Below are 21466 nucleotides of genomic sequence, written 5' to 3'. Positions count from 1 at the left end.
ATTCTCACATCTATCCCAATCGCTTGACATTCCGCAAAACTTATTTACTCCCTTCGTCTCGGAAAATAAGGGGAGAGGACGTCGACCGCTTCCACATCCTTGGTCTACTTCCTTCCTTTGACTACACCCATGTCATAAGTGGGGCTATCAAAAGCACAACTATCAAGTGTTTGATTTGGCGACGCAGAAAGAGCGCAGGCCTTCACCTAAATAGTTTCTCATACTATAGAGCGACTATTAGAAAGGCGATGACCCCCTCATAGTTCGACTGTTAAACCGGATGAGATTTCTGGATGGTAAATGTCAGTAAATTCGAGAAAGATCCGCCAAGAAAAATTCTATGACTTAGAAAATAAAAGCTTAACTAGGAAAAATTCAAACCAATACTGAAAAAATATCGCTGGTGCGGTTTAGAACATGTTCCGAAGTAAACACACCCTTATAACAGATATCCTTAGTCTTTTTTATTCTATTCGGTAAATTAGAAAGAGTGAAAACATAATTGTGGGGAAGAACTGTACGTAGTCTCTCGCTCAGAAAAATCCTACTTTTTGGAGACGAAATTTTTTAAAGTCCCTAAACTCTGGTTCAAACGAATTCGACCGAGTTAGTAGTGAGAAAGTCCTAAGAAGAGTAGGATAGAAGAAAAGCCTCATGAAAAGCTTGATAAAATACGGAATAACCTTAATGGTCATATATTGAGACATAATGACCTGATGAAGACCATCATTGAGGGACAAATAGATGACAAGAACGGAAAAGGAAGACATTGAAAAAATATTTGGAATAGAAACAGAAGAAATACGTAAGTGTGAAAAGATTAGCTGATTAGGAGAGTTGAGGGGAGAGCTGCGTCAAATTAATCTTAGGATTGTTGACCAATGATGATAACGGCACATTTCTTCTATTTCTTGTGCGTCCTTTTTATGAATCGGTCATAGCGAGGATAATCCACACATATGTATCCTGAAAGCGCCATAAGGGTAATAAACGCGGCATAATTACATCATTAATACAATCCCTCTAAATCCTGTCAACCTACCTACAATATATACCCGTATATATTATAGGTAGGTTGACACTCGAACTGAAAAAAGTACCATTAATAATTTTTGGGGACCATCTAAAGTACAGGAAATATTGAAAGTGTCATCAAATCATTTTGATATATATAAATTTTAGTGATCATTCTTTCATAGAAAGGACGAATCAGCTGAAATTACTGGAGCCATATTAAAATTCGCGCGCATTGCACAAGTCATGTTGAAAATAAAATACTCTTACTTAGTGAAGAAATTCTATCTATCGAGCGGAAGAAAATCTTAAGGAATTAGCTCAGGTGGCAACAAGGGCCGATGATTCGCGAAATCGCGAGCAAACGACAAGGGTTGTCGATTCAATTAGCGCCCTAACGATGACAAGCTGTCTAAAAAAAGCTCATGATCCCATCGTGCTGCCGCGTTTCGTTCTGACGAAAAGGGAGCGCTTTCTCATCATGCGGCCAGCGCATGGACGAGTCGAAATACTTTCGCACTTTCCAATTTGCACTTATGGGAGGAGATAAGGGTTGGCGTGGTGGCAAGGGTGCTGGGTTCCCATCCTATTGGTGAGGGTTTTAATTCCGGCGATGGCAGATACTTTTCATAGACTGCTCCATCCCTACTTACATGATCAATTATGGTCTGGTATTTAAGGGAGGTGAGTGACATTCAATCGATCGATTACTTTAGGAATAATAGAAGGATAAGCCCAGAGTCTAATTAGAAACAACAAAGTTATAGGCAATCCCATTCCTTCTCCAACAAAAATACCAAGAACTAACATTTTTTCATAATAGCTCATTCCTCTACAAAATTTACATCTCTACGTATATCGAGGCCATTTGCGCAAAGGGAAAAAAATAATGTTCCTTTTTACTTTCTCATATATGCTTACAGGTCAAATATCTTAATGAATCTAAATAACGCTTCATCTCTTCAGGAGTTGGGCGATACAGGGGCATACAACATTCCTCCTCGAGTAATTGTATTTGCGCGTGGATGTTTTACAGGAACAGGATTAATTTTAATCTACTATTTCAAGTGCAACGTGTACATACTTTTTTCGATTTGGGTACTTCGAGTACAGCACTCCGTCCGTGGGATGGCACGTTAAACCGTTGTCCCCTTGGCGCCGACGCAGGGTTCCTCTCCAGCCTTCCTCTAGGTGCGAAGACCTCAGCTGTCGCTCGCCTCCCTTACATACAATACCGTCCTTTTATAAGAAAAATCCTCCCTCCTACTTGATAGTCAAGGAATCCGAGTGCTCTCCGGTTTAACGCTTATATCATTCGACCATTAGACATCGATCGACCCCACTTATTGATGCTGTCTTAGTAGTTGAATTAGTCATAAGATTTGAGAGTGCGGTATCGAAAACCATACTGCAATGGGTGAAATGTTTGAACTTTTATGGTATCTACCTTACGATGATTATTTGTAATTTTAGAGTTGTTATTTGGGCATTGTCTATCAATGTACTGCATTTATCCCTAGAAAAACTAGGGGAGACGATCCATTTATCGTATATCCGCCATAAATTAAATCAATACCCTGAAGAAAGCGAGGTTTTAGCTGTCGTTATTAAAACCAGTCGATCAACGACGTCGAAAGAACCATGACAGTAGTCAAACTTAATGCTTTTTTGATTGATGTAGATCGCAATTATACTTTGTGATGAGCAAATATATTATTAGATACGTGGAATCACATGCGTCTGGTAAACTTTTGGAATGAATTTTATCTCGGTTTCCAATTTTATATGTTAGGGGAGAAGACTGTATAGACATACATAAGTTTTCAACTAAAGCATTCTTACAAAAGTAACTATCTAAATATTTTTTACCATTTGTTATCCATTCCCGCCATAAGTAGAGCAGAAGGTCTTTTCCATCAGAGATTGCAGCTATTTTTAAGCGTCTTGCTTACCTTTGCTAATTTGTGACGGAGTGAAAAGTCTGTGCTGTGGAATTGCCGATCATGCTTTAATTAATTCGCCCGCATTTTCGGGACAGCAAAAATTGAACTAAACGGAGGGGAGACTTCCTCGGCGTTTAGCCGCGGTCGGTTGACAACCAGGGTGCGAGAAAAAATTAATACTTCCTGGGGGCCAGAATTAATGAGAAATCCGTGGGTAGAATATTTGTGGGAATGAAATTTTAAATAACAGTTTTGTAACATGGGGTTTACGAATGAGGTATCACTGCGGGTGACACCCGTAAAAGTTATCACCATGGCTAGTCCCGGTATACTTAAATCCTGTATCATTTCAACTTACTTGTTTCATGATAATAAAATGAAACTAATAAGTTATTTAAAGGGTGTACATATGATAATTTATTTATATCTCTTTCATTTTAATGGAAAAATTGATACTTTTCCATAGTGTTGTTAGATTATTTCATTCAAATCAAGTGAATTCATTTGGAGGGATCACATAATTTTTCTGTCGGAGTTATTTGGCGATGCTAATTAAATACTAATGATTAGGTTTAACCCCTGTGCGTGGTGGTGCTAATGCTTCTATTTTCACCTCGATGTTTCTAAATGTGTTTATCAATTGGGACGAAAACAATTTTTAAGGCAAACAAGATCAATGTACTCACTGGGGCATAAGGTGTTGAGTAAACCCCCATCATTGCTAATGAGTGACAGAAGCTCCACCCTGAATTGTTGGATCTTTACGCAATTGAGCTTAGCTGAGAGCGATATCTGTCTTCACGAAGGAAATGACTCACCTAGCTAGTCAGTTATAGATGTTTTTTAAAGTATATGTAAGTGCTATTAAAACTTTTCCTCCTAATATTCCCGTTATCTCGTATGGTAGATTTCTAAAATTTCTTCTTATATCGTGCTCTGGAATAGTTTTTAAAGTTTGCTCCTAAATGTTTATACTTGAGATCGCATGCACAAAACTTTTTAGATGGTAATTAGTTGTTTCATGCGTGACTTTATGGAATCTACTTGTCATAATGAAAAGTAAAGAAAACTTTGAAATTCCACATAAATATTTAATGTGCGACATAGGATTCGACGTGGCATGTCATCGTCTGGTACAGATGCATTAAACATTGTTTAGACGAAAAGGTTTAAAGGTCGCAAGAGTGAAGAATAACGCGCGAAAAACTATGAATTCGGCGAACCGGTCGTCTTCTTCATCTCATCTCGGGCACAATATTTTATTGGTGCATTTTATTGTATTTTATAGAGAACACGACATCTTCACATTGCAAGGAGATATTTAAAATTAAATTTTACCCATGAAAAATGCTAATTTATTGAGTGTCCACTTGGGCCATTGGAATTTATTCAACCCCACAATTCACTTTTTAAAGATTTTGCATTAAAAAAAGTAAAAAAAAAATTGTGTAATTAATTTAGAAAGATCGCATGATTTATTATTGCTATTTTATTATCATCTGTGAGTTATTTTGGCGATTTTATTATAATTATACGCTGTAGGTCGATTCCATGAAGTTTTTCCAAGACAACAACTAATTAGAGTTTCATTTTCATTATATGAAGCAAGTAAGTTGAAAATTTTCATCAATTGCACTTGTTTCACCATGAACCTTCCTGAAATTTTTGGTCAAAAATGGCCTCTGCTAAATCAAGGTAGCTATCATTTATAAGTGAATTGTGGGGTTGAATAAATTCCAATGGCCCAAGTAGACACTCAATAAATTAGCATTTTTCGGGTCGGTTTGCATTTTTTAGAGAGGATTCTCAATGCTCGATCACCTATATACGTTTAAGGAGATCATTAATTTCTACCCCGAGCGTAAGTGACTGTCTAAAATTCATGTTTGTATTAATAAAAAGACACCGACGCTGTTTTTAGTGTACCCATATTTTAGAAGAGTTTAATGAACGCCGCTCTGGTATGTATTCATCTGCATATATATATTACCCCTCAAGCCACCTCAATGGGCTTGTGGGGGAGTTGCTAGGACAACGGCCGTTAGAAATAAAAAAGAAATGCTCTAACAAAATTACACCTGGCATTTTTTAAAGTCCTTTATCGTGCGGGGGTAAAACGAATTCCCATACCTATCCGTTCGGCAAAATATCTATCTTCATTTATCGTTTTTGCCGGACATGGAAATGTAGTCTGGTTCTTAAATGATGTTCTCCGTGTCGCTCCTCAAGATGTCCATTCTCAATCGCTTCCTCCGATGTGTCTCTTTACCGCGATGCTTTACTTTTTTACATTATTTATTGTCCGTTATTCTTCACGTTAAAAATGGTATACCCATAGTATTTGGCTAAGTGCGGTGGGTCATTTTGAGCAAGAGGAAGCACATCGTCGTTTACGAATAGCCCGTTACCTCATTTTCTCTTGACCCACGAACCCGGATGTGAGTGCGGTGCATGAACCATTCCTCTCCTTCCTTTGCATAAGCCGATAGAGAGCATGGGGAATGGAAGGCAAGTAATGAACACAAGGGCAGTTCGAAAGCGTTGATCGCGACCACTTCCGCAGCCTGCGCTTCGACCTCAGTGAAAACTTCCTCATTTTCGCCCAAGATCCGCCTTAATGACGGCGTTGGGATTCTTCCATGCCAAACCCTTGCTTCCCTATCTCTACCCTGGAGGGGTCGTCGGGATCTCATCGCGGCGGCGCGGCGCCTCCTTCCTCTTTTTCCTTCCTCTCTACCCCCTCCTGAGTGACCGGACGTGTAATATGCTGGGGATGTGCCCATAAAAATTCGCTCAATCCCATGCTAATTCTCCAAAAAGCAGTAGTGATAATGATTGAGTTTGAAAATGTCTATTTGAACCATCCTTCCCCATATTTGTTGATATAAAGATGCTCCCTTTACGCCATCATTACGTTTAAAAAGTACGGAAATTGTTCTACCTCAGAAGAGGTAATAAATTAAAAGAACCAAGAAACAATGTATACAGCTCAAGATCTACAAAAATGCATATTTTTCCCAAGCGAAAATTGAACACGTTCAAATGCTCATTCGCCTATGAAGGGCCCCCATTATTCCTTATATTGTGGGAGTGTATAAGATGATCAAATAGTTTATCATCTTTTTTGAAAGGGGTAAAAAAATGGTCAGTTAATGTAAAAATTACAGATGTATTTATTATATTAGTATTAAATATTTATAGTACTAGTAGTACTCAATAATTGTTGTACGCACGACAGGTTAAGATAAAATAGCAAATTATTATATTGCCATGCATTTATTTTTTCGTATCTGTTCTCAGCTTACTTATTTTTTCAAATCGTATAATTATTTGTCTTGAGGTATCCCAATACATGTAATGCCTAAAAAGTGATTCCAAATAGATCCTTGTTTATTTGAAATGCAAAATATGTTTTTAATGTTGATTCCATGGATAAATTCATCATTATTTTTATTATTATAGACGCTATGTTGGCCATTCTGCCTTTTGCGTGCTCACTTTCCCTTATTATTCTTTCCCTTATCCTTTCCCCTCCCGCGCCTTTCACCTCCGCTATTCAGCGCATTTGAAGGCGTGAGCTTTCGCAGACACTGCCTTGCACAAATGGAACGGTCGATCATTTTTCTTCGAAACCTAGAGTTTTCCCGCTGACGGCAATCGGCAAAGGACGATGACTAAGGCGGACGTCTATTTTCCGCCAGGAAACTTCTTCACGGGCATTTCGTGTGAAGGTGGACGAATAGTGAGGGAGGAAATAGATTTAATTTCTCGAGAGCCATTTAATAAATTCAACCTTAACCCAGTCCCTTAGGTTTCATGGACGAGAGCAATTTCGATTATCGCTTGCGTTCTTGCTACCCTCGAGGCCGGCTATAATTACTGTATTCACGAGTATCTCGAAATTTTCGCGGCGAAAAATAAGGAAATCTATGAGAGTTAGACACGGCCGTATTTTCCTATAGCCTAACTAGGCATCAGCCTAGGGACTCAAAATAAAGATGGGCCTACATTCACTATACATTCTCGATAGGGATGGACGGATCCAGGATTTTTTTCGGATCCGGATTCGGATCGGATCCTTGATTTTCGGAGCCGGATCTTTCGGATCGTATATTTTCGGATCCAAATGCATTTTCCAGCAATTCCTGCTATTAAACGAAGTAATTCAAGTTTATTCTGGGTACGGACAATCAAAGAAATGCTTTTTAGATTTTCATAGACACATCAATATTTTTAGAAATTAAAAATCATTTTTATAGGCTTTCAAGTTGTTTTTTAACATCTTCACATGCTCAGGACCTAAACTGTTATGCTTGGGTTTGGAGATGAAAATAGGAAATATCTTTGGATAAACCATTGACCAGTGGCGTAGGACAAGAATCGCATGCGACGGCACATTCGAAGAGAGAATCGGAACTCTTTCCACCCATATGGGGCGTTGCATTCACTGAAGCTATTATTTAAAATTTAGGATCCAAATCCGATGTCTTCCGCGACTTTGGATCCGATATATCCGATGAAAGGCAATATCCGCAGATATTTGGATCCGAGGTATCCGATCCGACCATCCCTAATTCTCGAATTTATTTATTTTTTACTATCCTCGCCTAATTTTTATAAAAAGATTCCAATTCCAAAGGTTCAAAAGTACCAATCACAAAATTTTTCATTTAACATACCCATATGTATTTTATTACCTCCCATTTAGTTTAAAAAGATAAAAATAAAAGTTTTCAGGGCCTCGTAAGTGGAAAAGCCTAGCCATCCCTCTGCTCATCTAAATCCGACCCTGATGATAGGAATCGCCGGGAGAACTAAGCGGGTAACAATACCTTGTAACTAAGAAAGTAACAATGATCGTATTCTGTGTCAAAAACCTCGAGCCGTACGCGATACTAGTGATATTTCTCTTCGACTGAAAAGTAGACAGCCCTTGGAGATAATATAAGACACGGTATCAGGTGTGGAATTGCTTCATTATAGAATAAAATAAAATAATTTTGTTTTAATCCACACTTTATTTTAAATATTACGACCCGGGTTCCAGCATCTAATGCTATCATCAGGTGCCTCTACTGCACCTAATGATAGCATTAGATGCTGAAACCCGGGTCGTGCAATTTAAAATAAAGTGTGGATTAAAACAAAGTTATTTTATTTTATTCTATAACCTCGGAGATAAATTCTCCATCCCTATTAATTTGATCTAGATTTCATTGACTGAGCAAATAAAATTTCCATCGACGTTCTCTATGACTATGGTCATCGAAAGTTATGCTATCAATGATTGCGTGAATGTTCAAACTGATTTGATGCTGTGAATGTTCAGGATTCAAACGTGGACATCGGATGTGATATTCACACCAATAAAGAACGCAGCATCCTTTACTTTCTCGGTAAAGGTACGAAATTTAGTATTAGAAAGAACTTAGGCAGCGTAATGGCCCGCATATTTGACCGGGAGAGAATTAGATTGATAAGAGGGATGAAAGTTAAGGCAGCCCTTAGCCCTGCAGGTATTTAACGATGCTACACGTTGACATAGCGTAAGATCATTTTTATTGCGCGTCCGATTGATTTTCTGGCAAGTTATTACTTAAAAAATAAGGCATGATATTGGAATTTTCAATGTATATAAATTTGATCGCAAACGATCAACAATCGCCCACCGAATCAAATCCGCTCCTATGGTAGCCCTAATAGTACTAGATGAGCGGATTTGATTCGGTGAGAGATTGTTGAGCGTTTGTGCAGTGGAGGTATCGAAATAGATCCTGGGTAATACTGGGCATGTATCTCGAATTCTAGTATTATCTCATTAGTATTTGTTCCATATTTGATATGATGAAAAATGTTGGAAAAGGTCAACTTTACGTGCCCGGAAAATTTCAAGATTACAGCATAACTATTAAATGAGTATTACGTAATCAAAAAATCAAAATACGACAGGTATATAGTGAGTTTTGCGTATTTATCTGGGATGCTTTTCAAAGTTAAATATGTTAGCATCAAAAGTCCCTAAAATAGGCTCGTAAAAGAAGTCTATTTGCATAAAGGCAACGAATTCCCTAGGATACTCCTTATTTGGTTCTATGCATCCCGTCCCGTTACCTTATGTTTAAAATGAACATTACCAAATTCATGCACACGATAGAACTTGTGAAAACTGGTGTATACTGACATATAGTGACAAGCTTTTAACGCATGATACAATTTTTTAAATATTTTTGGGGATATTCCATGGTCAATAATATTTTTAAAACTTTCAGCCTGGAAAATTGGTGCGGGAAAAAGTTGCTAGCTACGCACTTGTCTCATTTATAAAAGTCGGTAGGTGAAAATGTACACAATAGAGGTATAAGTTTCCTATACTTCCATCCAAATACAAATAAGCAAATACGGTAAGCACCGAAAATATGTGTTGAAAAAATAATTTTGCTTGAACTTGTCCTCATCAAAATCGTATTGTATGTCTCCAAACTTGCCTATCAAATTTAATTCCTAGGAAAAAATGTGTCTTTGTGAACGTCTTCGTCTGTGGGGACATTGTCCCCGAATTCGCTGTGGACCTTTGCACGTATCATATGAACATAATTTCTCCAATGTGCTAGGGACAATCGAGGGTACTTATAAATCAATTGGCTTGTTTGCTGCGATAAGGAAACAATAACTCTTCCATACTTTACCGTCTTTATAATTCTGTTCTCGTAATTCCAGTGCAATGCCGATGTCACTAGGCAGGTTTCAAGCATGCGACCGTTGAATCTCCCGAGAGAATAAATCATTGGGGATACATGATTGCGTCTTGTCAAGCCTTGAATTGTGGGTAATCTGCAACAAATATGCTCGCAGCGCTTCTTCAAATGTGTGGTTGCCATGCATGAAATTGGTCGAAAGGAATCTGTTGGGGAAGTGAGATGGAATTTTGAAAACTCTTCATTTGAAAGCTCTTGCTATTTAAATGGAGGAAGATTTTGAATGTATACATCGATAGCCAATGCAAATTTTGTCTTATTTGAATACGGTCCTTTTTTTAACAGGAGTAAAATTTTCAAATACCAATGGGAAGAAGAGCATCAACTAGTGTGTAAACGAGCGCTACCTAAGCCAACACTGTATCACCACAACATGGTTTACTTCTAATAAATTGAGTTATCTAAGGATGTACATGAATTCAATTGATTCGGCTTTTACTTTGTGAAAATCCATGTTGAAATGAAAATACACAACCTTGTTAACTTTTCACTGGAAAATTATTTATTGGTACGATGCGTTTCGACGTTGAGGCGTCATTCTCAAGTACCTCGAGCACAAGTACTTGAGAATGACGCCTCAACGTCGAAACGCGTCGTACCAACAAATAATTTTCCAGTGAAAAGTTACCAAGGTTGTGTATTTTTATTTCAAGGATGTACATGTTTTAAAGTCCTGCGACAAAATATTTGAATGGATTTCCACACCGTTTTTGAAACTACTCAGGGAATAATATCTATTTCTCTGTCTAAATAGTTTGACAGGAAGTGTGGGCCTGAGTCGACTCGGCAGCATCGGATATTTTCAGAAATTTACGGCTGAAATCGGGTGTGGTTCGGTTGAGGTCGGATCGGGCCTGGTCTAGAATCAACCGGATTTTACCAACATATTTGAGTAGAAATTTTTGAACCCGTAAGTAAAAATTGAATCCTCTTTTCTAGTCACTCTATACATCGCTCGGATACCTTTATCCTCAACTACAGCACCTTTATCTGTGCTTAAAAGGGGATGCGAACTCATGACAACATTTCTGACATTGCCCTTGTAAGAGCAATCTATGTTTGTGATACAATAAGTGACACAATTTTGTAATTAGGATAAAAATTTGAAGGCGAGTTTTTTCAGGTCACTGACGGATAATTTCCAAGGGAATTTATCTATCTAAAGAATCTATTGAAACTTACTTTTTGACTTGGATTGGCTTACGTGTCAAAAAAAATAAGACATACATACCGAAGTTATTTTTCGATATCAATCAATTTAATTGAATCGATTGGAAATATTTTAATACTAATTTGGACTGTTTTTTCAATAGTAATGCACCTCGCGAATATATTGAGAGATTTATTTTTCCTACCTCGATGTAATTAGCCATTTATGTATCACAGTAGACCGGTACTGCAACACCTTCTTGTAAACCTTCAGTTTCTCATTAAATTATTGCTAGAGAATTTTTGAAAGATTATGAGAAAGCCGTTAGATTGAGGGAGTTCTAGAGAAAGTGAAAATTTGTATTTGCGAATGGAATTAACTTGTGGCGCGTCCTACTCGCCTCATTTACGTAAACTGAGTGTGTCGTAAAAAAGTTAGAATTTGAGGTAAATGAAAACGCTAATAGGGTAGTTTCCTTCATCAAAGAAAACAAAAGGCAATAATTGCGATTCGTTACCCACCATTAGTGTATTCATAATATACAAATTATTTCGTTTTATAAATGCCGGTTTAGACGAATGGCAATGGTCCATTTTTATCCTCATTTGAAAAGGGCCAGATTGGCGCCCATGCGATGCCACTCCACGTGACGTCACAGGGACCTAGTTTCTATAGGAGAAGATAGGAGTTATACATCGTCTGAGGTTACCAATGCATGCATGAGGCGCAGAGCTCAGGGAAACATGTCTTAATAATCACTTATTAAAACTGGCTAAGGTCGGAAAGTTTTCCTCGTTTGATAAGGTATTAATAATCCTTATTTAAGCCAAGCGCTACCAGCCAGCAGGGTACTAGGCTACCCGCTGGCAGCCTGCGACGTATCAGCGCTAAGCCTCGCCTCAAGGTCACCTCACCGGGCGGAGGGGGAACCAGAAATACGACGTACGGAGAGATTTCCCATCATTCCGACTTACGCGTCGCGTTTTCGCGCGCTTGAAAATTTTCACTTTTCATTTAATCGCGAAAAATAGATATTGTAATTTAAAAATCTAAAAGCGTGAAATACGTACTCCAGGAGTAATAATCTTTCGATTTAGGCAATAAAAAAATAATAGGAAACCACCCTATTTGTGGCAAGAGCGTGAACAGAATGAGTAAGTCTCTGGAAGATCGAATGCTCATAAAAGTTATGTCATTTTCCAGACGTCTGGCCAATGTATGGGACCAATCACCGTAGGTGTATCTTTTTTCATTCCATCAGAGTTTCCCAAAATTTGAATGACGATAATGCGTGCTCAAATAATAGTTTTGTAGTGAAGTTATCTGAGGACTGCGTCATTCACGTGGTAAACCACGAGATATCGTGATGTGTTCAAAGCTAGCCACTATCATCCAAACCAATGATATTGGCCGTTCAACTAAACCTCTCGTGATGGGAAAAGTTCATCACATGAATTTCCAGAGTGTACTTTCCATTGCGTCAGCGAAAGTCTATCATAATCTATCACCACCTCCTCAGCATAGACATTCCAGCGGTAGAATTTCTCATTTTCTCCTCAACACCATCGTAAAAACGTAATTCCTCCTCTTTTAAAGCTACAATAGTTCACGAATAGCTGATTATCAATGCCATTAAGATGGCATTCATAATTTTCAATGTTTCCGACATTCTACGCTTCTTTGAAGTAACATTGATAGCTATAAAAAATATTTTTTGTACAAATATTATGGTGAAACGGAATGAGATAATTGCAACGGTTTCAATAATTGCAAGGTGATTAGTGCATTGATGACCCCGGAATTATCAAAATAATTTTTAAAATACGGTAACACTGAAAACCGTTGACAAAGGAAATTTTCTGGTTGTTTTCTATGATTTATGGGGTAGCTTAAAATTACATCGCATTTTTAAACTTGCAAAATGACAATAACGGAAAATATGAGGTTCATAATTTCATTGGTGCTGCTTCCGAAGGTGAAATTCGTGAAATCAAGCAATAAAAGATAACTGACAAATTCATGTTATTTAGAGGGACAGGATTTTATTTAATTAAGAGCCGCGTTAAACACATTTTTATAAATAACGTTCTAAGAATAATTTTCTTTCTCCGAACTTTTTAGTTGAGACACTTTTGCGTGATTAAAATCTAAATTGAGGTTATATCTATGAGTCATACTCCATTTCCTTGCCTTCCAATGGAAACTTTGTGCCATTTTCATAGAAATGTGCGTGACATTATTTTCAGCCAGGTAAATTTATTGATGAAACACTCATTGACAAATTAGAGGAAATGCTACTTCGGTAGTGAATTTCGGTGGAAAAGCTTTTAATCTAAGCGTGCATTACGGAAAACTCTCGGGTGCGAATTTTCTTTCAGAGATATGTTCGATCAACCGTGTCTTTTCTCGACCCGTCGCTAAACCTTTGTATTCCCATCTCTTAGCGACAGAATGTCTCCCTTCGCTTGACGGGGTAAGAATTCCTCCCACTTCAATCAAGACTTCCCCCTAATCACGTGTTCCCAGCGTGCATTTTACCGTCTTCGACCGCCCACTACCACCACGCGTGTGGAGTGTCATTAGCACCGACGAATGCCTGTAGCCAACAACAACTATGTGTACTACTGCGGACTGTCCACGCATTAAATAGCTCGCACGTATATTCGTCAATAGAGCCTTCTAAGCATTGGAGTAAGAAACAAATGGTCCAACTACTAAGAGATACTATCATTGGAATATTGTCGAATCACGAGAAATAATAGAAGGGGAAGAATAATTATATCTAAGAGAAATGAATTTGCGAATTTCAACTATCTTCTTGTAATTGATGTTGAATAATTAGCCACAGTTAGTGGTATTAGTTCTTCTTCAACTTTTGTGAACTAGAGGGATATAAAAAAGAAAAAAAATTTCATTACGCATAATAACAACATCCATGATTGCACGGCTGACTTTTAAAAGAACATGGGCGAAAACTGTGGTATAATTGACTATTTTTCTCGCCTCGAGAAGAACAATTTGTTACCCAAGTAATACTATTCGGCATGGAACTTATGGTCAGATGTTTTTAGGGATGTATCTTCTTTCCTAATTTGTTAAAATATTCGATATTGTTTGACACTATAAATTACATGTGCTCTTATTTTTATTTCAAAAACAAATGAAAATCTTATGCATCATCTTCATTTATCCATTCCAGCTAAAATATTTCCTTTTAGTGATTCACGGCAAGGCTATGGCCGACGCTAATGGATTACTTGAATATAAAATATTTTAAAAAAATCAAATATTCAACTGAGATACAAATTCCTTTTCCGTGTAAATTAGTAGTATGTATACCAATATTGTGCCACAGGACTTGAAAAAAATGTGCATATTTTGCTAAATCAATCGGTTGGAAGTGAACCATGTTGAGCTGGTACAATGTTAGCTTAGGTAGCCCTCGTTTACTCACTTGTTGTTGCTGTTCCCATTGGTATTTCTCGTGCGTAATTCGAAGGACGTCGGCGAGGATGACGACACAAACTAGACGCACATGGTTTACCTATTCTCGCCTTGATTTTTACAGCAGGGTGGTTACCGAGAGGGATCAACATTGGCGTCACGATTTTCCTCGGCGCCATCAAAAAGCCCGCAAAATTGGATTTGTCGCTGAAAATGGCAAAGCTGAAGCTTTGGTAGGCACGGTTTGGATTATCCACTGGAGATGGAAGTAAGTCACTAAAAAGAAGTGAAAATGTATTGCGCTGAATGGATTGGCATTGCGGATTTGATTATTCTCTCCTACATGAGTGTAGACGCATTAATGCATCGCAGAATTACACTTTGACTTACAAATTCTCGATTCCGGCCGAGAAGAAATTCCCAATTGTCACGTCACTACTTTTGAGACGCGTTAATTTTTTTCTGCCATAGCTATTTTTTCTGACATTTGAATCGCTAATTGCAGTAAGGTATCATGTCCAAGTTGACGATATTTCTTTTTTTTTCTTTCAATTGTGCAAAGTGCAAGACTCAACGTTTCCTACTAAAGGGAAATATATCCGCTACGTGTTATTATCATAACATGTTTCCTTTTATTTGGAAAAGTTAAGTCTTTGCTCCTTTCAACAACTCATAGACAAAAAAGAAAAATCGTCCTACTTGGACATGATGCCTTTCTGCAGTTAGCGATTCATTTGGAAACTATTCGGTTCTTCCGTAAATTGCCTACTCAAGTATTCTGAAGATGTGAACATTTTTATTTTTTGCTCACAATTTCTGGACCTCATGCCACCGATCTATATCATGATTGAATATTCTTTCCCGATCTTCAAAGTAAATACTTAATAATATATAATTTGTCTATTTTCTATCTAACTATACTGGAGAGAAAACAATCTTAGGGGTTTTAGCACATCAACACTTACTCTACTTGGGATGGATGTACGTAGATTTATTTCATGTTGCACAGTTGTGCATTTTATAAATTTTATATGGATGTTGTAAATTAAATCAAGGAATAAATAAATCATTATGCTTCTTGTTTTGATACGAGAATGACATTTTTCCATCCTCTGAGAATATCATGCAACGGGTTTCATTATTATAATGTTAATCAAGTAGAAAAGTATATGGTTTGACTCTGGTCTTGACGCTTGCTACTTTGAGCATCTATTTTCATCTCCCAAAGATATTTTGAAGCCTGGATACCCTTCCTATTTCACACGCATGTTGTTTAACCCGAAATGCGATTAACATAATAGTTTGGAACTCCTATTGCTCGCCTTATCAGCTTTAATGATGCTGGAAACAGAAAAATAATAAAGTAATAAAATGCGCTGCTTGAAAAACAACCATATGATTCCAAGGCTGAGTCGAAGAAATTGTTCGATAATTCCGACGAAGGAAATACTAAGCAATATTTTTACTGCCGCGTACACGCTTCAAGACATGCCGGCAAAAAACAAACTTATCTTCATGTTTTTTTCCAGTGGAGTGCCTCTGATTTCGAAACGCATAGTTCCTCATTGAAAATAATGTGTCATACTCACACGTGGACAAAGTTCGCCAACAGACAGATCGTTCACGACCTTGGATGATTTTTTCCATAGGAATCCCGACTAGAATGAATGAATTCGCAGTGAATATAACGTTAAAAACTATTTCCTTTGATTCATACATTTTTGCGTCGGCGGTATCAAGATACGTCATTTTTCTGGAGGTGTCTATTACTTTTCAATCATTTTGTACGTTGTATTTGTGGGTTAAAACTGTTTAGACATTTCTTGACGGGGAATTTATATTATTTTTGTGATCAAAAATTCCTTCTTAACCATTGAGTTTTTGGTGAATGAGATATCTTAGTACTAGACTTGAAATTCGAAATATTAATTCATTTCTGTTTCCATGGAATGAGCACGAATGTCTGTGGATAATTTCTGTTTATCCTGGGGAAGTTTTCTGCTTCCTACTCTACTTTTGCAACCTTATAACAATAATAACAATTCATAGTAATATTTCGCTCAGCCGTTTTGCCTCAAAAAAGTATTAATTTGAGATTTCTCTTATGGTGTAGACGCTGGCGTACCCGTTTTCGAAAAGCGGATGCACAAATATTTGATTTAACAGCCTCTCATTACCAATAGTAACTGAAATAAAGTTTAGTTTCCACAGCTCCCGCTTCATCTTTTCTTCAGCTTAATTCTTTCTCGGATATGAATTCATTTTTACGATTTTATAATATCCGGATGGATCCCTTCAGTGTTATTCTTGTAATGGAGTTCCTTTGTGCTAGAGGGCGATTGAAATAAATCGCTCTACAGGGAATACTCTAGCGCGATGGAAGTTTGAAGTTCAAGTCGCAGTTAGATGATGAACCCATCCCTTCCATGCGTATCGTCGCGTATTCGCAATCGTTGCTGGTCGTTGCCCTGTAAATTATACGGCGCGTGACCCCGTAGCTCTTCGTGCCAGAAGGCCTATCCAGACCTATAAAGCTTCGCAACGGAATCCTGGACCACAATCAAGGAATGCCACATGGGGATCACTTTCTCTTGCTTCTACTTTCAACAACTTCAACATTATTAAAGTGACAAAAAATAATAGTTTTAGTCGCCTTCTCAAGTTGATTTGAAAACACCGAAAATTTTTCTTTTCTCACCAATGAGATCCTAAAATCCGAGAATAAACTTAGTTTCAGGGTCTAAACAGTTTTGGAATACATTATTTTATTTATTAAAGGTTTTTTTTTGGAGTCAAATGGAATAAGCCCTTATTTTTTATAAGAGTCAGAAAGTGAAGGATATACTATTCTGAAAAATTGCGTGAAATGGGGAGCACAAATAATGATAGCATGGACTAATTGACGTATGCGGTCTTTGGACTGAAGCAAAATAAGGCCGTGAAGAGAGATAATATATTTTAAGGAATCGTAGCTTACTCGATCGAGTGAATATCTCTTTGACCCGTCAATTACGCAAGTGCCTCCAATTGAGTTGATAGAAGGGCCTAATTCGAAGATTCTTCTGTTGGCCATTGGGTCCTTGAATGAGGTTTCTTACATACGTTGTACATCTAATGTAATTTCATCATTTTTTCGCTGCGTTTATTAAATAATATTAGATAGAGTCTCTTGGTAAATCGATGTATTAATTTGCTAAATTTTTCAGTAAAATTTCCCGTAGGCCCACAAGTTGATGATACGAATCCAATTGATTACCAAAAAAAGTTTATAGAATACATTTGCGCTAACGAAATCTAAACTCAACGAAAAATAATCTAATCCACAACTGTCAAAAAAATATCATTAAAAAGATTTTTTTAATCGTATAGGTAATGAATCTGTGGGCTTGGAGACTTCCACACTTCCAAAACCCGAAAATGAAAAAATTGATGTCAAGGCTAAAAGTCTGACAATGGGAAGATCGCTTTGGCTGCCTCACCGAAACTCGTGTCTCGTCCCCATATGACCTGATTCCATCCAAGGTCAAATGTGCTTCGTAGGACCCAAGGCTTCCTGAATGCTTTCGGTAAAATATTATGACGATATATTTTAATGCACAAAGGTTAAGAAAAGACTTCGCTGTTTCACAAAATAAAATATATTTACGACCGGTTTCGATACAGCGTATTGCCAGATGATGATACGCTGTATCGAAACCGGTCGCAAATATATTTTATTTTGTGAAACAGCGAAGTCTTTTCTTAACCTTTGTGCATCATGAAGTTTCACCATGTTACGCCAACCACCATCGCATTTATTTTTAGTAATGCCTTTTATTAAAGGACCGCGTTTTATTTTTCTTCGGCATTTGAATCTCTTGAAAAAAATCACTAACATCTCTTAATATCGGCAATATAATAATTCCCTTCACTTTTTATCCTGAATATATTATTTTGATCTATGAGGTCAGTATAATTCACTGTGTTGACGGAATCCAAGCAAATAATGGAAGGTTTACTTTCCTATAAACAATGCATATGAGAATAAACTATTGCAGCGGAAGTACCTCTAAAATAAATGATAACATAAATGGGTCTCAACTCAAAGGTTTTCAAGGAATTTTCCGAAATTAATATATAAGACAAAAAGATGAAATTTAAAAAAATGTCCTGTTTATTTTATACAAAATGAATGGAAAGAATAGAAATACTTGTATTATGTTAATCAATTTATGTATTGCTGCCACCTGTACTTGATATCTGTATAATAGTATAGAGTAAGTGTGTGAGTATATCCTTACTTTATGATAATACTAAGAGCGCTGTGAATAGTTCGAAAATTAAGAAAAAAAATGTATTTTAAATATTGTGACTAACATAATTCAATAGTCAGGCCACCAATAAGCTTAGTCTGTTTCTATCTCACATTGATTACGTTAGTTAGCATATAGACGCTGTTGAATCCTATATAAATATAATACTATCCCGATATTGACCAATAGATATTCCGAGTTGAACTTATTTTATCAATCATATTATTTGCAGGATATGCCTCATTATTTACGTACTTCTTTTTCCTGCTTCATTATGATGTCAGTACTTTGAAATGCAAATGAATGTATCGATTTTATTTCCTTGGCTGAATACAGTTAAAAATGAGAAGGGATATGAGAATGAAGGATGGTCAATTTTTCCTCAAATATTCTTAATTTGATTGCACGGAAAATACATTGGACATTCACTGAATTATTGAGGGATTCTGTCTCAAAGTATCATTCACTCCTTCAATTTTGATTCATTCATTCTGTTAGAAGGTTGAGAAAGGGCATTTTTTGCAAGTGCCATGCAGATGACATTGGTGAAACACAGATTTGCATGCAGTTAATATTCACTCGGAGAAGCATATCCTTGCCCAATAGTAGCAGAAGACCTTGCTTTAATAAGCCGCCGTAGTTTCATACGACTGATTAAAACTGTTCGGCCTATGTGAAACTGCTCCGTTATCGACACCGGGAATAAGTTTGCAGTAAAAATTTGGCCGATAAAGGTTAACAGAGGATCATATCGTCATGTCATGTCATCTCTCATAAAGTAAGTTTATGTATGTACGTCTTTAGAAATCTGCGGCAGTAAAATCATGGAGATAAAATTTGGCAATATGTCGAAAGATGTATCTTAATTCCAGATATCTCTCCGCTCGTATGGACATAACTTCGTTATCGACACAAAATCTCACTGTTTGAGAGCGAAATAAAACACCTTTTTTATCTCTCACAGAGGGAAATGTCATTCGCTCAACCAAGTTCAGTAGACTCTATAACCTTCTATAGTCTGAAAATACGTCAGAGAAAGAGTATTGTAAAATTTTTGACGTAATGAGGATGAAGAATTGATAATGTTTTATATGCCTGCGATTCCATAAACGAATACGCGAAATCCATTGCAAAAAAATGAGGATTGGCTCCTCATTAATTTCCCTTAGTGATTGAAATTTCAATTCCTCTCTTGAAAAAAGCTTATGTTAATTTTAGTTTGTGAAGTCAATTGCGTATCACAAAGGGTAGGGAATGATACGGAAAGAGAATCAATAATTTTAGGGAACCACTGCCACAACATGCGCCAAAATTTATTTTTCTCTATTGCGAACTTTGATATTAATACCAAATTAATTTTAGTTTGTAATGTTTACTTTTACAATTTGATAGGTCAAAATGCTAATCATTGCTATATTTTTAGGTACTAAATGGCTCTCTTTTGCGAGGCAAGGATATGCTTACCCAAGTATTAGTTTCATTCGACGTGCACTTTAGAGGAAAGATTTCACTTGCTACTCACCACAGCGTGCGAAGCCATTAAGTTGTGCTCTAGAGTCGATTAAGGCTTTGATGGCCTCGCTCCAGTTGAATTTCTGTTGTCTAGATCCTTCTCCGCTTCTCCCTCTCCTCTTGGCGTGCTTTGTTTTACCCCCAGGGTCGTCTAGGGGTGATTGCCCGGCCTTAAGAGTCACGAAGCGTGAGAGGTTCTGAGGTACTTGTTGCAGTAAGGAGTTGAGAGATCTTAATGAAATATTTTTAAGGGTCCTCTAGTGATAGGCAGGGAAAAAATACTGGGGAATAGTTTTTGCTAATATTGGTTGATCAAATTTTTAAGTTATTTTGAGAAAAAGAGATCATGTGGAAAATAGTGGATGGAGAAGTTGGTAGTCCCCGGGGACGGTGGAACCTTCCTGCGTCCCTCTAATATTTTGTACGAAGACTGGGAAGGTGGTTCCTGGGTACCGAATGGACGGCCATAGCCTGCAAAGAAGAGAAAGCATATTTCTTTCAGCACTTGCGATTTCATTTATTTCCATGGAGGGTGGGGATGGGAAAAAAATCATAAATACAGGGAACGCCCTACAAATGGAGAAAGTGATGGATTATTTCCCGAAACATCACTTGCTCTACCATGATGGATGATAATAGATGGGATTGGTGCCTTTCTTCTAGGTACCTCAACGGCTTGTGGCAGCAGCAATTGGGACACTAGTTATGAAAGCAGCATAGCTCACGGAAGTGAACGGGAAAAAAGGAAATGTTGAAGAAAATGTGATAAAAAGTTAATTTTTTAAATTGACCGTGTGTTTTGCCCGCGCAATTTGTTTTTGTGGCGATTTTACGCACAGAACTGAACTCACTTTTACTATTTTGCCTCTTTTAGCAATGAGTGTTGAATTATTTTTTTCCGAGACAACCCTAAAGTTGCGTGTTCCATTTATTTCTGGTAACCTTGGCCTTGCTTGCAACCTCCGAATCTTTGGTTCCGCTCCCACTCCAGTTCTTTGCCAGCCTTATGAAAATCAGTAGTTATCGATGAAAAATATCTCTGTCAAACTACCCTTGTTATATGTTGCATGGGAATTAATTATTATTCTTGATAAATTATTCGTATATCTTAATCTGCTAGAGTAATTTCATTAGCTTTGAATAAAATGAAGCAGAAAAAAATGTGGAAAGCTCTTTTTATTGACTTGGGTTTTGTGCTTCGTATAAAAGTAAGCATCAAATGTCTACTTATAATGCCAAAAAATGGTAATTGGATAGACCTAGTGCTATTATCAGGTACATAAAGCGATATCATTTCCTATGCGATTATAAAAATCTTTTTCGGATATTTTGCGACACTTGTGGATTGGATTATTT

General features: G+C 37.2%; 1 protein-coding gene across 1 annotated transcript in view; it reads right to left on the bottom strand.

Annotated features, from left to right (window-relative positions):
- The window catches only part of LOC124158710 (nocturnin), a 110103-nt gene that overhangs the window by 85975 nt on the left and 2662 nt on the right, over window positions 1-21466 (bottom strand). Inside the window, exon 2 of the mRNA XM_046533954.1 lies at window positions 20121-20581. The gene's annotated coding sequence lies outside the window, so the exon portion shown is untranslated. The remainder of the gene's footprint in view (window positions 1-20120; window positions 20582-21466) is intronic.

Source organism: Ischnura elegans, chromosome 5 (genome assembly GCF_921293095.1).
Source record: "Ischnura elegans chromosome 5, ioIscEleg1.1, whole genome shotgun sequence".
Taxonomy (NCBI): domain Eukaryota; kingdom Metazoa; phylum Arthropoda; class Insecta; order Odonata; family Coenagrionidae; genus Ischnura; species Ischnura elegans.
Note: the sequence above shows the minus strand (reverse complement) of the source record. Positions and strands in the feature narration are given on the sequence as shown.